The sequence below is a fragment of the Aquila chrysaetos genome, chromosome 1 (genome assembly GCF_900496995.4).
Source record: "Aquila chrysaetos chrysaetos chromosome 1, bAquChr1.4, whole genome shotgun sequence".
NCBI classification, from domain to species: domain Eukaryota; kingdom Metazoa; phylum Chordata; class Aves; order Accipitriformes; family Accipitridae; genus Aquila; species Aquila chrysaetos.
In genome coordinates, this window is record NC_044004.1 from 73,417,381 (window position 1) to 73,432,517 (window position 15,137).

The 15,137-nt window shown below is 37.9% G+C and overlaps 1 long non-coding RNA gene across 1 annotated transcript; it reads right to left on the reverse strand.

Annotated features, from left to right (window-relative positions):
• Positions 1-7,714: 7,714 nt before the first annotated feature.
• Positions 7,715-14,017, reverse strand: LOC115343100. Its single transcript, XR_003924003.2, has 3 exons — positions 13,944-14,017; positions 10,421-10,551; positions 7,715-8,057 (listed from the first exon to the last, which is right to left on the reverse strand). It is a non-coding gene; the product is annotated as an uncharacterized LOC115343100 (long non-coding RNA).
• Positions 14,018-15,137: the final 1,120 nt, after the last annotated feature.

Here is a 15,137-nt window from a genome sequence, read left to right on the forward strand (position 1 = left end):
TCTGGGAACACAGTTTTCACAGTTTAGAAAATAAAGTGGAAACTTTCAAGCTAGTGCTGGGATTTCTGCACTGCTCAGCATGGCTCCATAGCAGCCTAGAGCAGCCACGCAGCCTGGATAAAAGAGCCCAGTGCTGAGCTTGTGAGGCATAGGCTGAAGAGCAGCAGAGTATCAGGTCACACCTTTAGTATTTTCAAAATCCAGTCAAACAAAGAAAATATCATTAAAACGAATTAAAATAACTCCCACTACTGGAACTTAATGTAAGTCATCAAACAGTTCTCAGAAATCAGATTCAATAATACCATTCCATCTTCTATAGAGACTAAGGCTGCATTACCTGCCTCCATGACCAGTTATTATGCTGTCATTCTGAGGGAGATGGGTAACTAAGAAATATTCACACAATCTCTCTTTTAACTGTTTTCTGTAATTTGTATGTCTCAGATACAGAGCAAGGCACAGCTGTTAACCAACAGTAACTTCACAGCCAACAAGACTTACCTTCAACGAACATTAGTGTATCCTTCAAGTCCTGCAACAGAGTCCCAATAGAGACTCTGTGTATACTATCTATCCTGCCCCCTTGACATAAAAAGATGTAAAAACATCCCAAACAGACAAAGAACACCCACCTGTAAACCTCACATGACAAATTCTTTTTGCAGTTCTTATGAACTCAGGTGTTTGGGGTTTTTTAAAAATAATTTAAGTTACTTGATTCCTTCCCAGGTGGCAGTGATAAGGCTACTTGGTTTCAGGTGATAAAAAAGTGAAAACTGCTGTCAAACAAGCCTCTAAAATTCTTGTTCTCCTAAAACATTCTTCAGGGGTTAATGTTCTTTTCGGTAACATCAGGTTTTGGAGTTCATGATTTTGTTTTAGCTTTTTTTTTTTTTTTTTAACTGGAGGGTTCACCGAGGAGCAAGCCATAGTTTCCTTGGCTCACAGTCAGTGTAAATGGTGTAGTAATGGTCTTTCTCAGCCTGATTCTTAACTCATCTAGATCTATAAATCATTCTCAGATACTAATAGTCTAATGCAAGATAACAACTCAAAATAGAAATCACATTTAATTTCACTGCAATTAAACCAAATAATATATAATGTATCTTTTTAGACACAAGAAGTTTATCCACCTCCCCCAGTATTTTGTACTGTTCTCTGCCTTCTACCTTATGTGTGCCTGATCCTGCAGCAGTACAGCTTTAAACCGGGTTCTGTTTTCAGAGAAATGACAGAAACCGGTTCTTTTTCTGAAGTCTCATGCCTTCCTGATTATGGTATATCCAAAGAAATTTTTTTCCAGGGCTGTGTCTTTCCCCTGTTCATAACCACTACAATTTGCAGAGCAACAAACTTTAACCTTCCTCTCTGCCTCACCACCACTCTATGCAACACATTTTCCCTTCCTTTTACAGCTAAGGGCAAATGCCTTTCCCATCGAATGCATTGACAGTTAAGTGATTTTGTAGACAACAGGATTTACAGAAATAGTCAGAAGTTGATAAACAGTAATCAGAAGAATACATGAGGACAAAATAGAGTTTGCAAAAACATCCGTTTTCTGATTTATCTTCACTCATTAAAGCTCACTGTGTTATGTAGCCAATATGATCCATATTATAAGTTATGGAGACAAACTGATACTTGGGTCTAAATTTGACCGGATGCAAATTTGCTGAAGAATATAGACGGCTGAGGTTATAAAAATAATAATAAATGCAGTACAATAATATACCTCCTAGAATACAGATGGTACTTCCATACTGAGTGCATTTGTACTGTTTTTAAACTGTTGTGACATGGTCAAGCACTAAATTACAAGATTTTTCCATGAGAGGGAAGATATTTACTACTTGCGCACATGCAGCCAGTATTGTATTCTGCTGATCATCCTTATCACTGAGGGATAAGGGCTATACATGTACATATACAACATACCAGAAAGCACTCTAAAAACCACAGGCTTATTATAGCAAAGTCTGGAACATATTATTACAAAATACATGTATCTTAGAGGTAAGAGAGCAATTCACAGAAGATAATTCATTGACTACTCTTTTTCTTCTGACAATGGACTGCAACTTCCAGAAAGGTATTTTATTTGAACTCTCAAGAATCTTTTCAATGAAAAGGGCAAAACCTGCTGGAATATTAAGCGGTCAGATTTTGAAATGAGAAGTGTCTTAGTTGTTATAAGATCGCATATACAGTTTCTGGTGTACTCTTGTTCCCTCATTAGATTATCACAATTTTAAAATCAGGAAGGAGGATTAACATAAATAATGTGGTTCAGACCGACGTTCCCTTGAAGTTTAAGGGTAAGATGATGATAAGCAAGATAACAGAAACTTGGAAATTGTGAACCATTCTATTTTCTGAAACATGTAGGCCTTTGCTTGAAGTGCCATTATAATGAAGAAAAAAAGAAGCTGTATCTTTCCTTTTAGCCTTCTAATTTTTTTTCTGTTACCATTCACAGAGATAACTGCACAGATAGTTTTTGGACCATGAGTTTTGAAAGCCTTTAGCAGCCAATTCCATAGGAACATTCAGAATATCAAAAGTGAAGAAACGGACATCTAAATTTTTAATCTTGGGTATCACGGTATGATCATATCCTTTTTGCTGTAAGACCATGACATAAGAACTCCTCTCCCAGGCCCCTCTGAATGAACTTCTAGCTCAGTGGTCTCCTTCCCAACACCAGAAAGGTGGGAATTGCCCCCCCTTCCCATGCAGAACCAGACAACACTGTGGTGGCATTAACTTCCAGCATTAACTAGTCCATTAGTTTCTCAGCCATAGGTGCTGTTTTTGCATGCAAAATCATTATCTTTTAAAAAAAGGCTCAGATGTCCACCGACATTAGCAGCAATCCCCAAAAGCAGTTTACACAGGCAGAGCTAGAGGGTCCACAGAGACTAAAACTACGTTATTAGACAATTCTTTACTACCTCCAAGAATCTGGTTCCATGTTTTGGTCATACTCTGACTTTATGATCAGACAGGTTTGGGGCATGTATCATGTCCTAACCCTTATTTTCTGGCTCCAGCTGAAAGGGAAATTAGGCATGTTTCAAGTAGGAACTGTGGCATGCTCCAGCATAGCCAGAGCTTTGGTCATTCCACTACAAACAGATGGGCATAATATGCTAAGCGGTCTGATCTACTTCCAAGATCAGGGTCCTATGCTATACGCACACGCACGTTCAAGTCAAATTATTTGAAATTACTATTAATTACGGCTGCAATTCTAACATCTATAAATCTGTCACAAGCCAGCTAGCTTTAAACCGGCCATCATTAAATATCTTTCCAGCACATTAAGTACACAGCAGAGAGCAGTGACAAGAAGTCCTGATATTAAAAGATAGACTAATTTCAAGAGGAACAAACAAAAACATGTTTACTTTAGTCACGTTTTGCACAATATAACCCTCAGCGTGGTCTTTGCATTTGTAGTATGGTAGGAATCTTGCACTTCTAGACTCTTAGCATAGAAGCAAGTGATTCTAAATCTGTGTGCCCTTGTAGCGTGAAGTCATCTACACTAATCACATTGCTGTGGAAAATAAAAAGGCGGGGGGGGAATGAAGTGATTTAGGCTGTGTAACCCTTCCAAGAATTAGAAGACTTACAATTGTTTCAAATCAAATCCTGACTCAAGTTTCCTTCAGCAATTCACTTAAAAGTAATTTTCAATAGTGAAATTGCAAGCTGAATTGCGTGGAACTTAGTCCCTAGATCACACAAGTAAATATCCACAAGTTTTCTTCACTTTAAGTTGCATTAAAAATTGTCCAAGTGCTAGCTTCTATTTTATCATACTGAAATTATAATAAATTTATCCACTTGTTAGTGATTGTAAGTATAGTTTCATACAATTTTGCCTTTCATAAGGTGTTCACAAGCCATCATGCAGCACCTTACCGTAACGCTGTTGGTGCACCACTGAATGTCCAGGAATGCTTCCACAGACCCTCTGAAGGTGAAGTGAGGTAGGTGCTCCCAGAGCACAGCTACACCAGGCAGTGGAGGACAGGGCAGAGACATGTGATCTAATTTGCACTGAACTACCTTTGGACAAAGGTAGACTTGAGCAGTTTTGAGTACCAAATTTCTGTTTGTATCACCATTCCATCATCCCGCATCTCTCCCATATGAGGATTTCCTTCAGAGAATGCTTTGGAAGCGTTGCAGCATTACTGCCGAAGCTCCACTGAGTCAACTCATGATTTAAGCTATGATTACTTTCTATATATGTTGGCAGTTCATCTATGTAAGCTACATAGTAGATGTCTATAAACTTCATCTTCTAGGCTAAAAGGCTGTGACATGATACTTCATCCTCTTTTACTTCTACTTTTTGCATTTTTATGAAGCTGACATTTTTCTCATTTGGGACACATCCATCATGTAATATCTATAGAAGAGTATAGTCTTTATAGTAATATTTTTGCATCCTTGTGTTTTAGTCAATTATGTCCAAAGTAGTAGATACAGAATAACAGAACGTAAGAGAGTCATTTACTTAAGATCACTAGGAGTTTGGAAAAGGTCACAGAGACTAAATACAAAGGTTGTGTCAGGCTTTTGAAATAAAGTAGGTAGTGTTTATTTTAGCTTCATTTAGCAAGCAAACATAGCTCATAGCACTTCAACTTGACTTTTTGCAACATTGTATTTTTTTAATTACAACAGTGAACTGGATGAGTTATGTAGCTCCTCATTTCATTTTTCAATAAGTCCTTCAGACTGAGGGGAAAAGCCCTCTTAAGCCTGCAGCAGAACAGCGCTTGCAGCAAGGCTGTACCTGAATTAGCTAACCATCCCTAACTCCCATTGACGGGACTTGTGGGCATGGAAAGAATATAAGATTGTTCCTATTAAGCTTTAGAGAAAAAGCTAATGAAAGGAAGGACATGGTGAATAAAGCATTTAAATTTACCAATAGAACGCAGGAATATATTTTTTTCTTATTTTTGCCCACGACAAGTGTCATACATTGGATTTGTATTATAAAATATTACGTGAGCGTGTGTAAATGTGTATATAAACGCACGCATTTTTGCAAATATATATATGTGTATGTACCTAGTTAGAACTTAGTTAAAACACTGAAGTGATTCTTTTCAAGAGGTTCAAAATTATGCTTTAAAATATTTCACAGGTGCACTATGATTTTTCTTCCTTAAATATTTTCTTTTTTCAATCATGCTACCCTCCAGAGATAACTACTTCAAAAAAACTGAATAGTTGGGTATTATAGTCCTTGGATGATGTTGCACTGCATCCTCAGATTTTAATTTACATACCTTTTTTTTTTTTTTAAACCTTGTGCTTCATTAGAAGTAGGGCATTTATAATAATTACCAATAGCAATGCCAAGATCACCTATCCAGAAGATAAACATGATTCAAGCAGACTCCTGTGTGAGGTTCATTAACAGTTTTATATCTTATAAGCTAAGGTTAAAAAAATCTACCTTTCATATTTCTATGCCCCCAATTTTACCAAATACAAAATGGTCCTAGTTATCAGGGGCTATGGTATTGCAGCTGCAGGAATTTTGCAGTACTTAGAGGTCTCAGCATTTTTGTTAGTAAGTGGATGCTTCTGGTACACCAAATTTAAGGAAAAGAACAGGGAAATGTTTCCTTATTTAGGTTACAGACCATCATAAGGAAAGCTATCCATGCTGAGGAGCATTTGTCATTTTGGAAACACGTTTGTGTTGTGAAACACACAAACATGTTTCCAAAATGAGTTTTACAGCATTTACTACAAAAAAATTTGTGCTACAGATTTTATCATAATTCAGTATTTAAATACCTAAATAAGCAAATGAATTCTAAGCCACCTTTCTGCCAACTGTACTGTTTATTTCGTCTCTAAAATAGCACTGTTTTTTTCAAACTCTTTTCATAAAAGAGAATGTTTCAGTGAGTCAAATCATCTTCAATATTTAGAGAGATGAGCATAATAACGCAAATAAACCTTCACCACTTATTTACAGACATACATCATAATATTTTCCTTTGGATTTCCTTCCATTCTGCCTTTATGCATTCTAATATCTTGTTTGTTTTTTGCCTGAAGCGACATTCAGCAAAGGATTTTTTCTGAGATTTCTATAATAGCAGCAAGCTAACTGAGCTGAAAGAGTCAGTTTGGAAGTCTAGAAGTTGTTCTGTAATCTTCCCATCTTATGTACATTACTTTACATTCAGACTCTGTTTTCCATTGTGTAACCCTCTCTAGTTGCTAAATGAGTTCTTCTGAATTACATTTGCCTTCCCTGGGCTTGGTTCACTGAAATAGCTTCACTGGTGTACCCTTCACACCTTGTGATCTATGGTACATCCAAGATTCTTCTTGAACACTCACCCACCTTGTTTTTCCTGTCATTCATATCTGAAGCTAATTACTACTGTACAAGTGTACTTGTATTTTTTTTTTTTTTTTTTAGGCAGCATCTTCTGTTTGGTTGCCTTGCTTCAGAGTACTTCCCCAATTTGTCATAGTCATTTACAGTTCTAATTCCCCGAGTATGTTTGCACCTACTGCCAGGCTGAGGTTACCTGCATGTGTTTTAGGCATACTCGCCATGTCATTTTCATGTTACTAATGACTCTACTGAATAACTCTGAATTCTAGCACCCCACTCAACACTTCTGTTGTAACAACAAACTTCATGCAGAAATATCAATTTGTTTCAAAAATTATGTATCCCATGCCTCTGTTCTCTGCTCATTACAGAGCTTTTACTAATTTTTTACCCCTGCCTAACTTCCTCAGTTGCTTCTCGTCAAATTCATTCGGTTCTCCTATGTCCGCTACAAATGCAAAGAAATACAGAACAATTACTGAAGCACAGTTTCCATTTCTAAAACACTGTTCTGGTTAGACTTTCTTCCACCATGATTTTACAGATGTTCTATGATTGCATTTCAGTGATAATTAATTTACCAGGGAGAGCTGTAAACTTATTTGAAGGCTAAAAACCCTCTTAAATTCATACATAACCAAAGTTCTTCAGTCCTCTGGATTGGTAACAGACTGTGTATTTTGTTGGATGTTCAGACATTTCATACCTGACTTCAGTCAGAATAACTTTATGCCTAGTATCTGTCCCCGCTGATCTAACAGTTTTGTTTCCTTACCTTTTTTCTGACAGAATCTCTGATAGTACTTCACCTTTATCAGCAAAATAGGTTTTTATCCATCAATGCTAGCATTTCTATCTGTTTTAATACACGTATTTAAAGATAGGCTTTGTTTCTTTTTATGCATTTCATTAGTTACTCTAGAAATTTGTTTGGGCCTTTCTTGTGTTCCTCATACATACTAATATCGTTATTTATTTTATTTTCCCGTTTATTGGCTACAATGGGTCAGATTTTTGAAGGATCTCTTCTTGGTTCAATCATTTGAAATTTGTTATTTAGCCGTGTAAGTTTCTTCCTATTTCTCATTTTGTTCAGCAATACAACACCTCCTGAGACACTATTACTGTTTCCTTAAGTAGAATAAATGCCATATCCAAGGAGTTTACTTCTCCTTAGGGCATTTTTGATGAGCTCCCTCATTTTATTAAATCTGTCTTTCTGAAGTTTATTGTCATTCTAACACTTTTGTATACATAACTTTCTCATGATATGGATTCTAATTATATTGTGATTATCATTGTTTTGTAGCTCTGCCAGCACTACAATTTAAATGAACATCTATGTTCTGCTTTTATGACTGAAAGAGGTATTCACATCACCCAACTCTAGACACTTAACTTAGCTAAATTCAGACACAATTTCCCTAGGTTCCCTACATTGTCAATAAAGACAAAAAACACACCTTCAGGAGGTGATTCAGGAAAAATACCACTTGCCAATATGCAAAGTATACATCCCATCTGAGGAACCATTTAACTCACCCGGGCCACTACTTTTGGCTTTGCGTGGTGTACATAGACTTTGAAGAGCGATGATCTGCTTCCTCTGAGTGTGTGCACATCCCATGGAGCCAGAAGGGAAAGTCAGGTATTTCTCATGCAGCTAGAAGGGAAGAAAAATGGCATCTGTTCTAATTAGAAAATATTAAATAATAATGTTCTAATTTTTAATTAGACTGTCTCTTTAAAAAAACAATTTGTCTGAGTAACTTCTTTATAGCTTCATGAAGTCTTCATAATGACAAGATAAAACCTCGTGCTGTCTGGGAGTCAAATTACCCAAGTGCTTCTGAAAAGGAACAGTGTTTCATTAAATGGGGCATTTTCTCTCCACAATTATCAGAGAAACTACAAGAAATACCAAGTGATTTGAAACTAACATGTGTCAAGTTTTTGAAATAATCTTAAAATATATATATATATATACACACATTTACAGTCGTCTTGTTTATTTGTTTTAGGAAGACTCCCTGAGGCTTAAATATTAGGGAGAATTAGCAGCTGTGTCAGCTGCCAGTTGTCTGAGCTAGATGTCCTATGATAAAACAGTGCTGCAGTTAATGTTCACATAGCTGAGGAACCATAGCTATTCATTACTATCCAAAGACAGATGCGTAAGTTTTGACTCATAAAAAGTGTATGAAGGAAACTAATGGGACACTAATCTCCTAGTACCTTGTGGGACAAAGAGAAAGACCGAATAAGATATTTTAAGACTACAAAATTTGTTTCCTCTGCAAACGCCTTGCAAAATGTTATAAATAAATCACCAGTTTCATCATTGTTTGATTTTTGGGACCATCACCATGACAGAACGAAAAGAGCCATGTCTTGGTACTCTGGGACAGCGAAAGCACATATCCGTCTGAGACACCAAACTCCTGTCTACAGATATAAGCTTCTGGGAACAGGTATTTCATCAACTACTCGTTGATGACAATTATGTGATATTTACAATTCCAAAACAATGCAGACAGAGCTCTCTCTATATAAAACTTTAACGAGCAGCATGTTTTGTTGGAACTGTCATAAAACTTTCATCAAAGTTCAAAATATTCCCAAGAAAACAGCTCTGTCTTTGACAAGAAGATCAGAAATTTGCAGTTTAGATCAAACACTGTGAAGAGGAAGAGAAATGTCGTCTGTTATAATTATTAGGATACGATAATTATACTTTTACAAGCTCAGAAAATTTTTAAAAAGCAGCTCAGTAAACATTGTAAAATCCAGTATTAAGATTAGCTTTTGTAGTTTTCCTTATAAGGAAGATAAACAAAGTCATAGTAGCTAAAAGCCGAACAGTAATAGTAGGAAAGAGAATGTTTTTTTTGTTTTGGTTTTGGTTTTTTTGGGGGTTTTTTTTGTTTTTTTTTTTTGTACTGTTATTCAGAGAGGACCATAGCCACTGGGGGCGGGAGGGGAGGGAAGTTTCTTTCCTTCATTCTGGCACAGTACATTTTTCCATCTAGGTAAAATTCCTTTAGTCCTTTCCCATAACTGATACTTAGATAACCTTATAAAAGCAGGAGGTCCTGAGTTCACTGGACTTTACAGCAGTTCTTAATTGCTAACTTGCAAGCATTTGGAACTAAATTGAAGTGTGCAGCTTCTCCATCCAATGGCTGCATGAATAATTGAATAAATGGCCCTTATGACCTTTGGGGCATTAAGAATTAAAACAAATCAAGGCCCAAACAAGAACTAAGTATTTTAATATGAGAAAAGTTAGGATGTAATCAAAGAAAGGGTAAAAAACCCCCCAAACAACAACAGAATGGTGCGGGGGGAGGGGGAGGGAAGACAAAATTCTATAGGAATAGATACATAATATGGGAACAGAGAATATAAAAGAAAATCTCATTTAGTCAATAAAAACATGATTATGCTTGTTCCTTTCAGTTACTACACAAAGGTTAATGATGAGCAGGTTCCAAACTCATCTTTACAGTGAAACCACAACAACAGGGCTTCTCACTTGTTTCAGCTTCATTTTAATGTGGGTAGCTGCAGCACAGGCCATAAGGAGATTCTTTGCTGCACTGGGTCATGCATATCTGGCCTTATTTTCTGCACTTTGTGTTGTCCTCCATAGCATGTATCAGGGTGCTTGCCTGTTCGCTGAGCCTATGGCTATTCTCACCCACAAGCTGTTGAAGTTTTAGCCTGTTCTGCAGCAGTTCTTGATTCCTAAATTTTTATACAATTTCTATTAGCCTACCAATGGATTAAAATAGAAATAACCTCAACAGTCTCCCTCAATTCTCTCAAATACACCTCCTGCTTCTTCTTTTTCTGGATAGATCAGCCCATATGGCATGGTTAGGCCAACCTCCTCAACAGCAGGTATAAAGGCTCAAACTTGGTAATGTAAGTCTAGATCCCCAGCCCTTTCCTTGAGTAGATCCCTCAAACTAAGCCAAGCAATGGTGACAGCACCTCCCTTCCATGTTAAAAGAAAATACAGACCTGCTATCAGGCTCAAAAGGACAGCAGCAGCTTCAGGTTTGGCTCCAGTCACCTCCGGTTGTGGACCTACTTTAAACTCCTAAAATCCAGATGCGAGTCATACTTCTTGGGTCAGTCCTTAGTTTTTTAACCTACAAGAAACATGAAGCCAATATTACCATTCTAGTAACATGGTGGTATGTGGTACTGTTCAGAGTTACAAACATGACCCTGAAAGCCCCCAAATGCCTTTTAAATTCTCTTTTTAGGTACCCACCTGTCCAAACCAGGCTGATTCTGAGCATGCCCGAAAATCAAGAATCTTTGCTGTCAGCAGTAGAAGTGCTGTCAGATTAGGTTAGATAATTCGAAGAATTACCTTTGGCAGTTAGCCAAACCTCTGATCTTTGGTAGTTAACAAGCTAAATCTTTCCGATCCCTGCCTTCCCAAATGTGGGAATGAGGTGGGATTCGACAGGCTTAAATTCATTCTATGCCTCCTTATGCACCTATCGACCAATGGACACAGTTTCAAAGTCACTAGAACTTTCTGCTAGAAATGAAGATATGTTGCTCATCTCATTTATGTCCAGGATATCACAATTTGTAGAAGGTAAGCTGTCCTGGCTCTGGCCTCCAGACCAGATTATTTTCCCAGTAATTGCTAAACTGGAACTGAAACAGCATCTAGATTTTGGTTTCAGATACTACCCCTGCCCTCCAGTTTGCCTTTGCCAGCTATATCTCTCCATGCTACCAATTCTTAAGAGCACACATCACATATTCAAAATTATTTTCCAGCCCAAATAGCTAGGTAGTGAAATAATAAAATGTTGTTCGAGCTCCAGGGTAACGAAAGCACCTCTTAGCTTCCCACTCAGACTCCAGAGGGCAGAGGAACAGGTCACACTACGCTGCAGTCACAAGCTCCCTGATTTCACCTCATGGTCCCACCTCCAGGACGGGAACTGCAGAATAGATGCTGTAGGAGGGGGTAGGATTGTTCATCTTCAAATCATTTCACTACATCATTGCTCTGGCACAGCTGCTTGGAACGTTTCTCTACTACTTGAATGAAAAACTGCCTGATAAATAGATACAGATATTCCACAACACACCTTTTGTTGGCCTGCCTCTTCAGTCTTTCCTTGCACTTCTCTTCCTCTGTCGGGACTGCGTTTTTAAAAGCTCATTCCTTTCACTTGTGTTTGTGTATCACAGACCTGTGTTTATTCAGTATGCATTTATATAGATACTATGTTCAAAATACCTGGGTTAACAGAATCAGGCAAGCCGTGTAAATCTTTTCCTCATTATGTATCTTCAGCACGCAAATTAATCGAAATTTTCTGAATGTTGTTGAAGACTTGAAAAAACAAGCAAGACAGCAACAATGCAAGATTTTCAATAAAAATAGTAGGGATCATTAAGTTAAAGGTTGTTGCAGAAAACTACTTGTTAAATTAAGAGAGAGAGATGAAAATGGATTCATTTAATTATGCACTTGGGTATATAAAATAAGGTACTGAATGCTTATTAAAAAGAAGCTAAGTTACGCTACTTAAAAAGTTTATCTCTCCTTCCAGAGATCTTCATGCTTTCTCACAACAAAGACATTGCCACAGATGCTGGAAATATAGCTGGCTGAATAATAAAAATAATGTATTCGTGAGTAAATTATTCAAAGATTGACAGAAAAATGTTGAATAAATTATTCACAGAACATTATTTAATAATCTAGAGAGCTGGTCAAATAATAGAAATACGTATTTCAGATAATTTATTCAGAGAGTAATGTCAAAATCCTTTGGCTAGTCCATTAGGAATGAATAATTTGACAAGTTATTGATTATAGCTCATTTCTGTATTAAAACAAAATTCAGCAGGAATGGAGCTAAGCAGAAAGATACATAATTGACAATAAAGCGTCATCATCCTGATGATGAAAATCTTTTATCACGCGTACAAACACATAGCCCGTGTTCAAGGATTATTTTGAACGGTGCTTACTTATCACGCAGGCTCACGCTTTTTTCTTTTTAAGGTACAGAAGTCGGGGTTAACGAGCATTATCACCCAGCACTGTGGGGAAGGGCAGGTTATTTGGGGACCCTGGGGAGGAGAATGACACAAGAAAGCTGCTGACAGAACCCAACCTTTCTATTCACCCGGGCCCTCTGCAGACGGGTCGTTTCAACACGTTACCCATCCCCCGAGCTCAAAGCCCACAGACAAAGCGCACTCGGCCCGCCAAGGCGAAGGCGGCGGCGCCGGCGGCGGCAACGGGCGGCTGAGGGAGGCGCCGTCCCGCCCTGCCGGCCCCACCTGCCGCGTGCTCGCACGCGTCCCGGCTCCGCGACGTGGGACATTCTGATTGGCCCCGGCGCCCCTCGAGGGGAGAAGCGGGTACGTGACCGGCACGTCCGCGGGCAATGGCTCCACAAGATGGCGCCGCCGCGGTTCGCAGCGCGGGCGGGGGGCAGCGGTCCCAGAGCAGCAGCAAAGTGAATAGTTTTTTGTAAATTTGTCCGCGGGCTTAGTAGTTTTATTTAGGAGTTCTTACTGTATAACAGAAACGGCCCACTAAAGTAGAGTTCGGATTCAGTTTCAGCTCATACGTCCCTTTTAGAAGATCGTGATTAATTTTCCTTCTTAACTTAAGAAAACTGTTAACTCTGATACAGGAGAGCAAAAGCAAATGCAACCTTTCTGTACACATTTTGGACTAGGTTTCAAGGTGTCTGTGCTTAAGCAGCTGAAGAGGGAACAAGAAATAATCCTCTTTATGCTGCTTCACAAAGACATTTCATAATAGGAGTTTTCCCCAGGAGCAAATTAGCTGAAAAAGGGACAAGGCCATAGTTCACATGGGGAGCATGCATAATGGAGCTGCCACCTCAAGGTACACTGAAAAGGCGCTTAGGAATCAGGTTTTTATCAGTGCTTTTCTTGTGGTAATGTGAATCAGCACTATTTCCTGTACAATACCGTCATATGAAGCTGCAGTTCAACTTTGAAGAATAGAGAATTGCAGATTCAATGTTTTCTTCATCAAAAGCTCTCCCTCACAGGCTGTAAATTACTCCTAAGGATATGTAATGCCAGCCTGCAGGAAGGAGCACTCTGCCTCCTCTAGACTAAATGCATGTAATTTTTCTACATACATTTATACCATAAAGATCATAACTTCCTGTTACTGAAAAGCTGGTAGAATGGATTGAGAAACTCTGTGTATGAGAAAGCAAAATCCAATGCAAAAGTTAATGATCTGAATCCTTGTCATTACAGAAGGCACCTGGCAGACATATCCTCTTCACTCATTACTCTTTGTTTTCAAAAGCGAATCTCTAGCAATCGTAATTAGAGGTGAAACAGAAATCAGAGGTTTTGTGAATAATTTACACAGAAAATTAAATTTCATTATATGCAGATGTTACATGCATTGCTGCTGGCAACATGTTTTAATGCTGCTAGGTATGGTTTCCTTTGACTTCCACCTGCCCTCTCAGGGACAGTCCCGTATTCCTGCTATTACTATACTTACTTTCTTTGACATCCATCTTCACACCATTCATCACTTCAGCCTCCTCCACAGTTTTTTCTTCCAGTCATGGTTACTTTTTTTTCTTTTTTTTTTTTTGAGAGGGAGAGAGAGAAGATGCATTTCTCAGCATACCTTTCTGCTTCATTAACAATAACATGCTAAAATCCATCAGCCTTCAATTAGTCAGTTCAGCATGTGTTTAGCTAGCCCAGCACCTGAAGATATCTCTTCCTGCTCCCTTGATATTGCTAATTATGTCTTCTCTTTTTCATCAGTTCATTAATATACTTGCCATGTATTGTCTCCATCCATTTTCTATGTGGCGACTGTGAACATATCTGTAACACTCTGGCAATTATAGAAATAAAAGTAGTTAAATAATTTTGTTACTTGTCATTTTGTAACACATAACTCATCCTTTTCACATAAGAATGGAGTGCACAATATAGAGCATGAAAACTTTGCAAAATCTGCCATAAAGATTGAAGAAGTCAGGCTGACCCTTTTAATATCTAAACACGAGCTGAACGTAAATGTTTGGGAAAGAATCAAACTACTCACCCACTCCACTGTTTTTAGATGGAAAGCAATTTTTTTCCTCACGTTCTCAATGATCTTGAATTGAAAAGGACAATGTACTGTGTTCCTGCAGTAGTATCGTGCATTCGTTTTGATCATCCAACACTTTCTTTATATCTGTTATCAGTTGTCCAATCCACTATGTACAAATGTTGAAACATTAAAGCATCATACCATCTCAAGCGTATTAATCTCAATCAGGTTTAAAAGATCCAAGTTGTAAGTCCACATAGGACAGTAAATTATTAATAGTGACACCCCAAATTACCTCATTATACATTTCAAAATGTATGAAGAAATATTTTTAATGTAAATTACATCACTAAGTCTTACGCCAGTGATCCAGGAGGCTCTAAGGAAGGATTGACTGCTCCATGGTTAAGCCACTCTCAGTTCTCTTGTTTCTTCCATCAAATTTCCTGAACTTAAGAGAAAAAGCCTAGAAGAAACCAACTAAGTAAACAACAAATTAAATCCTTCCCGATCCCTTGAGCAGAATAAGAAGACCTCTCACAATATGTTATACATGTGACTGGAGAATGGCATTGACTTTTGTGCTGAAAATTATTGATACATTTTCTTTCTCTCTCTCTTTTTTTTTTTAGAGATAAGTCC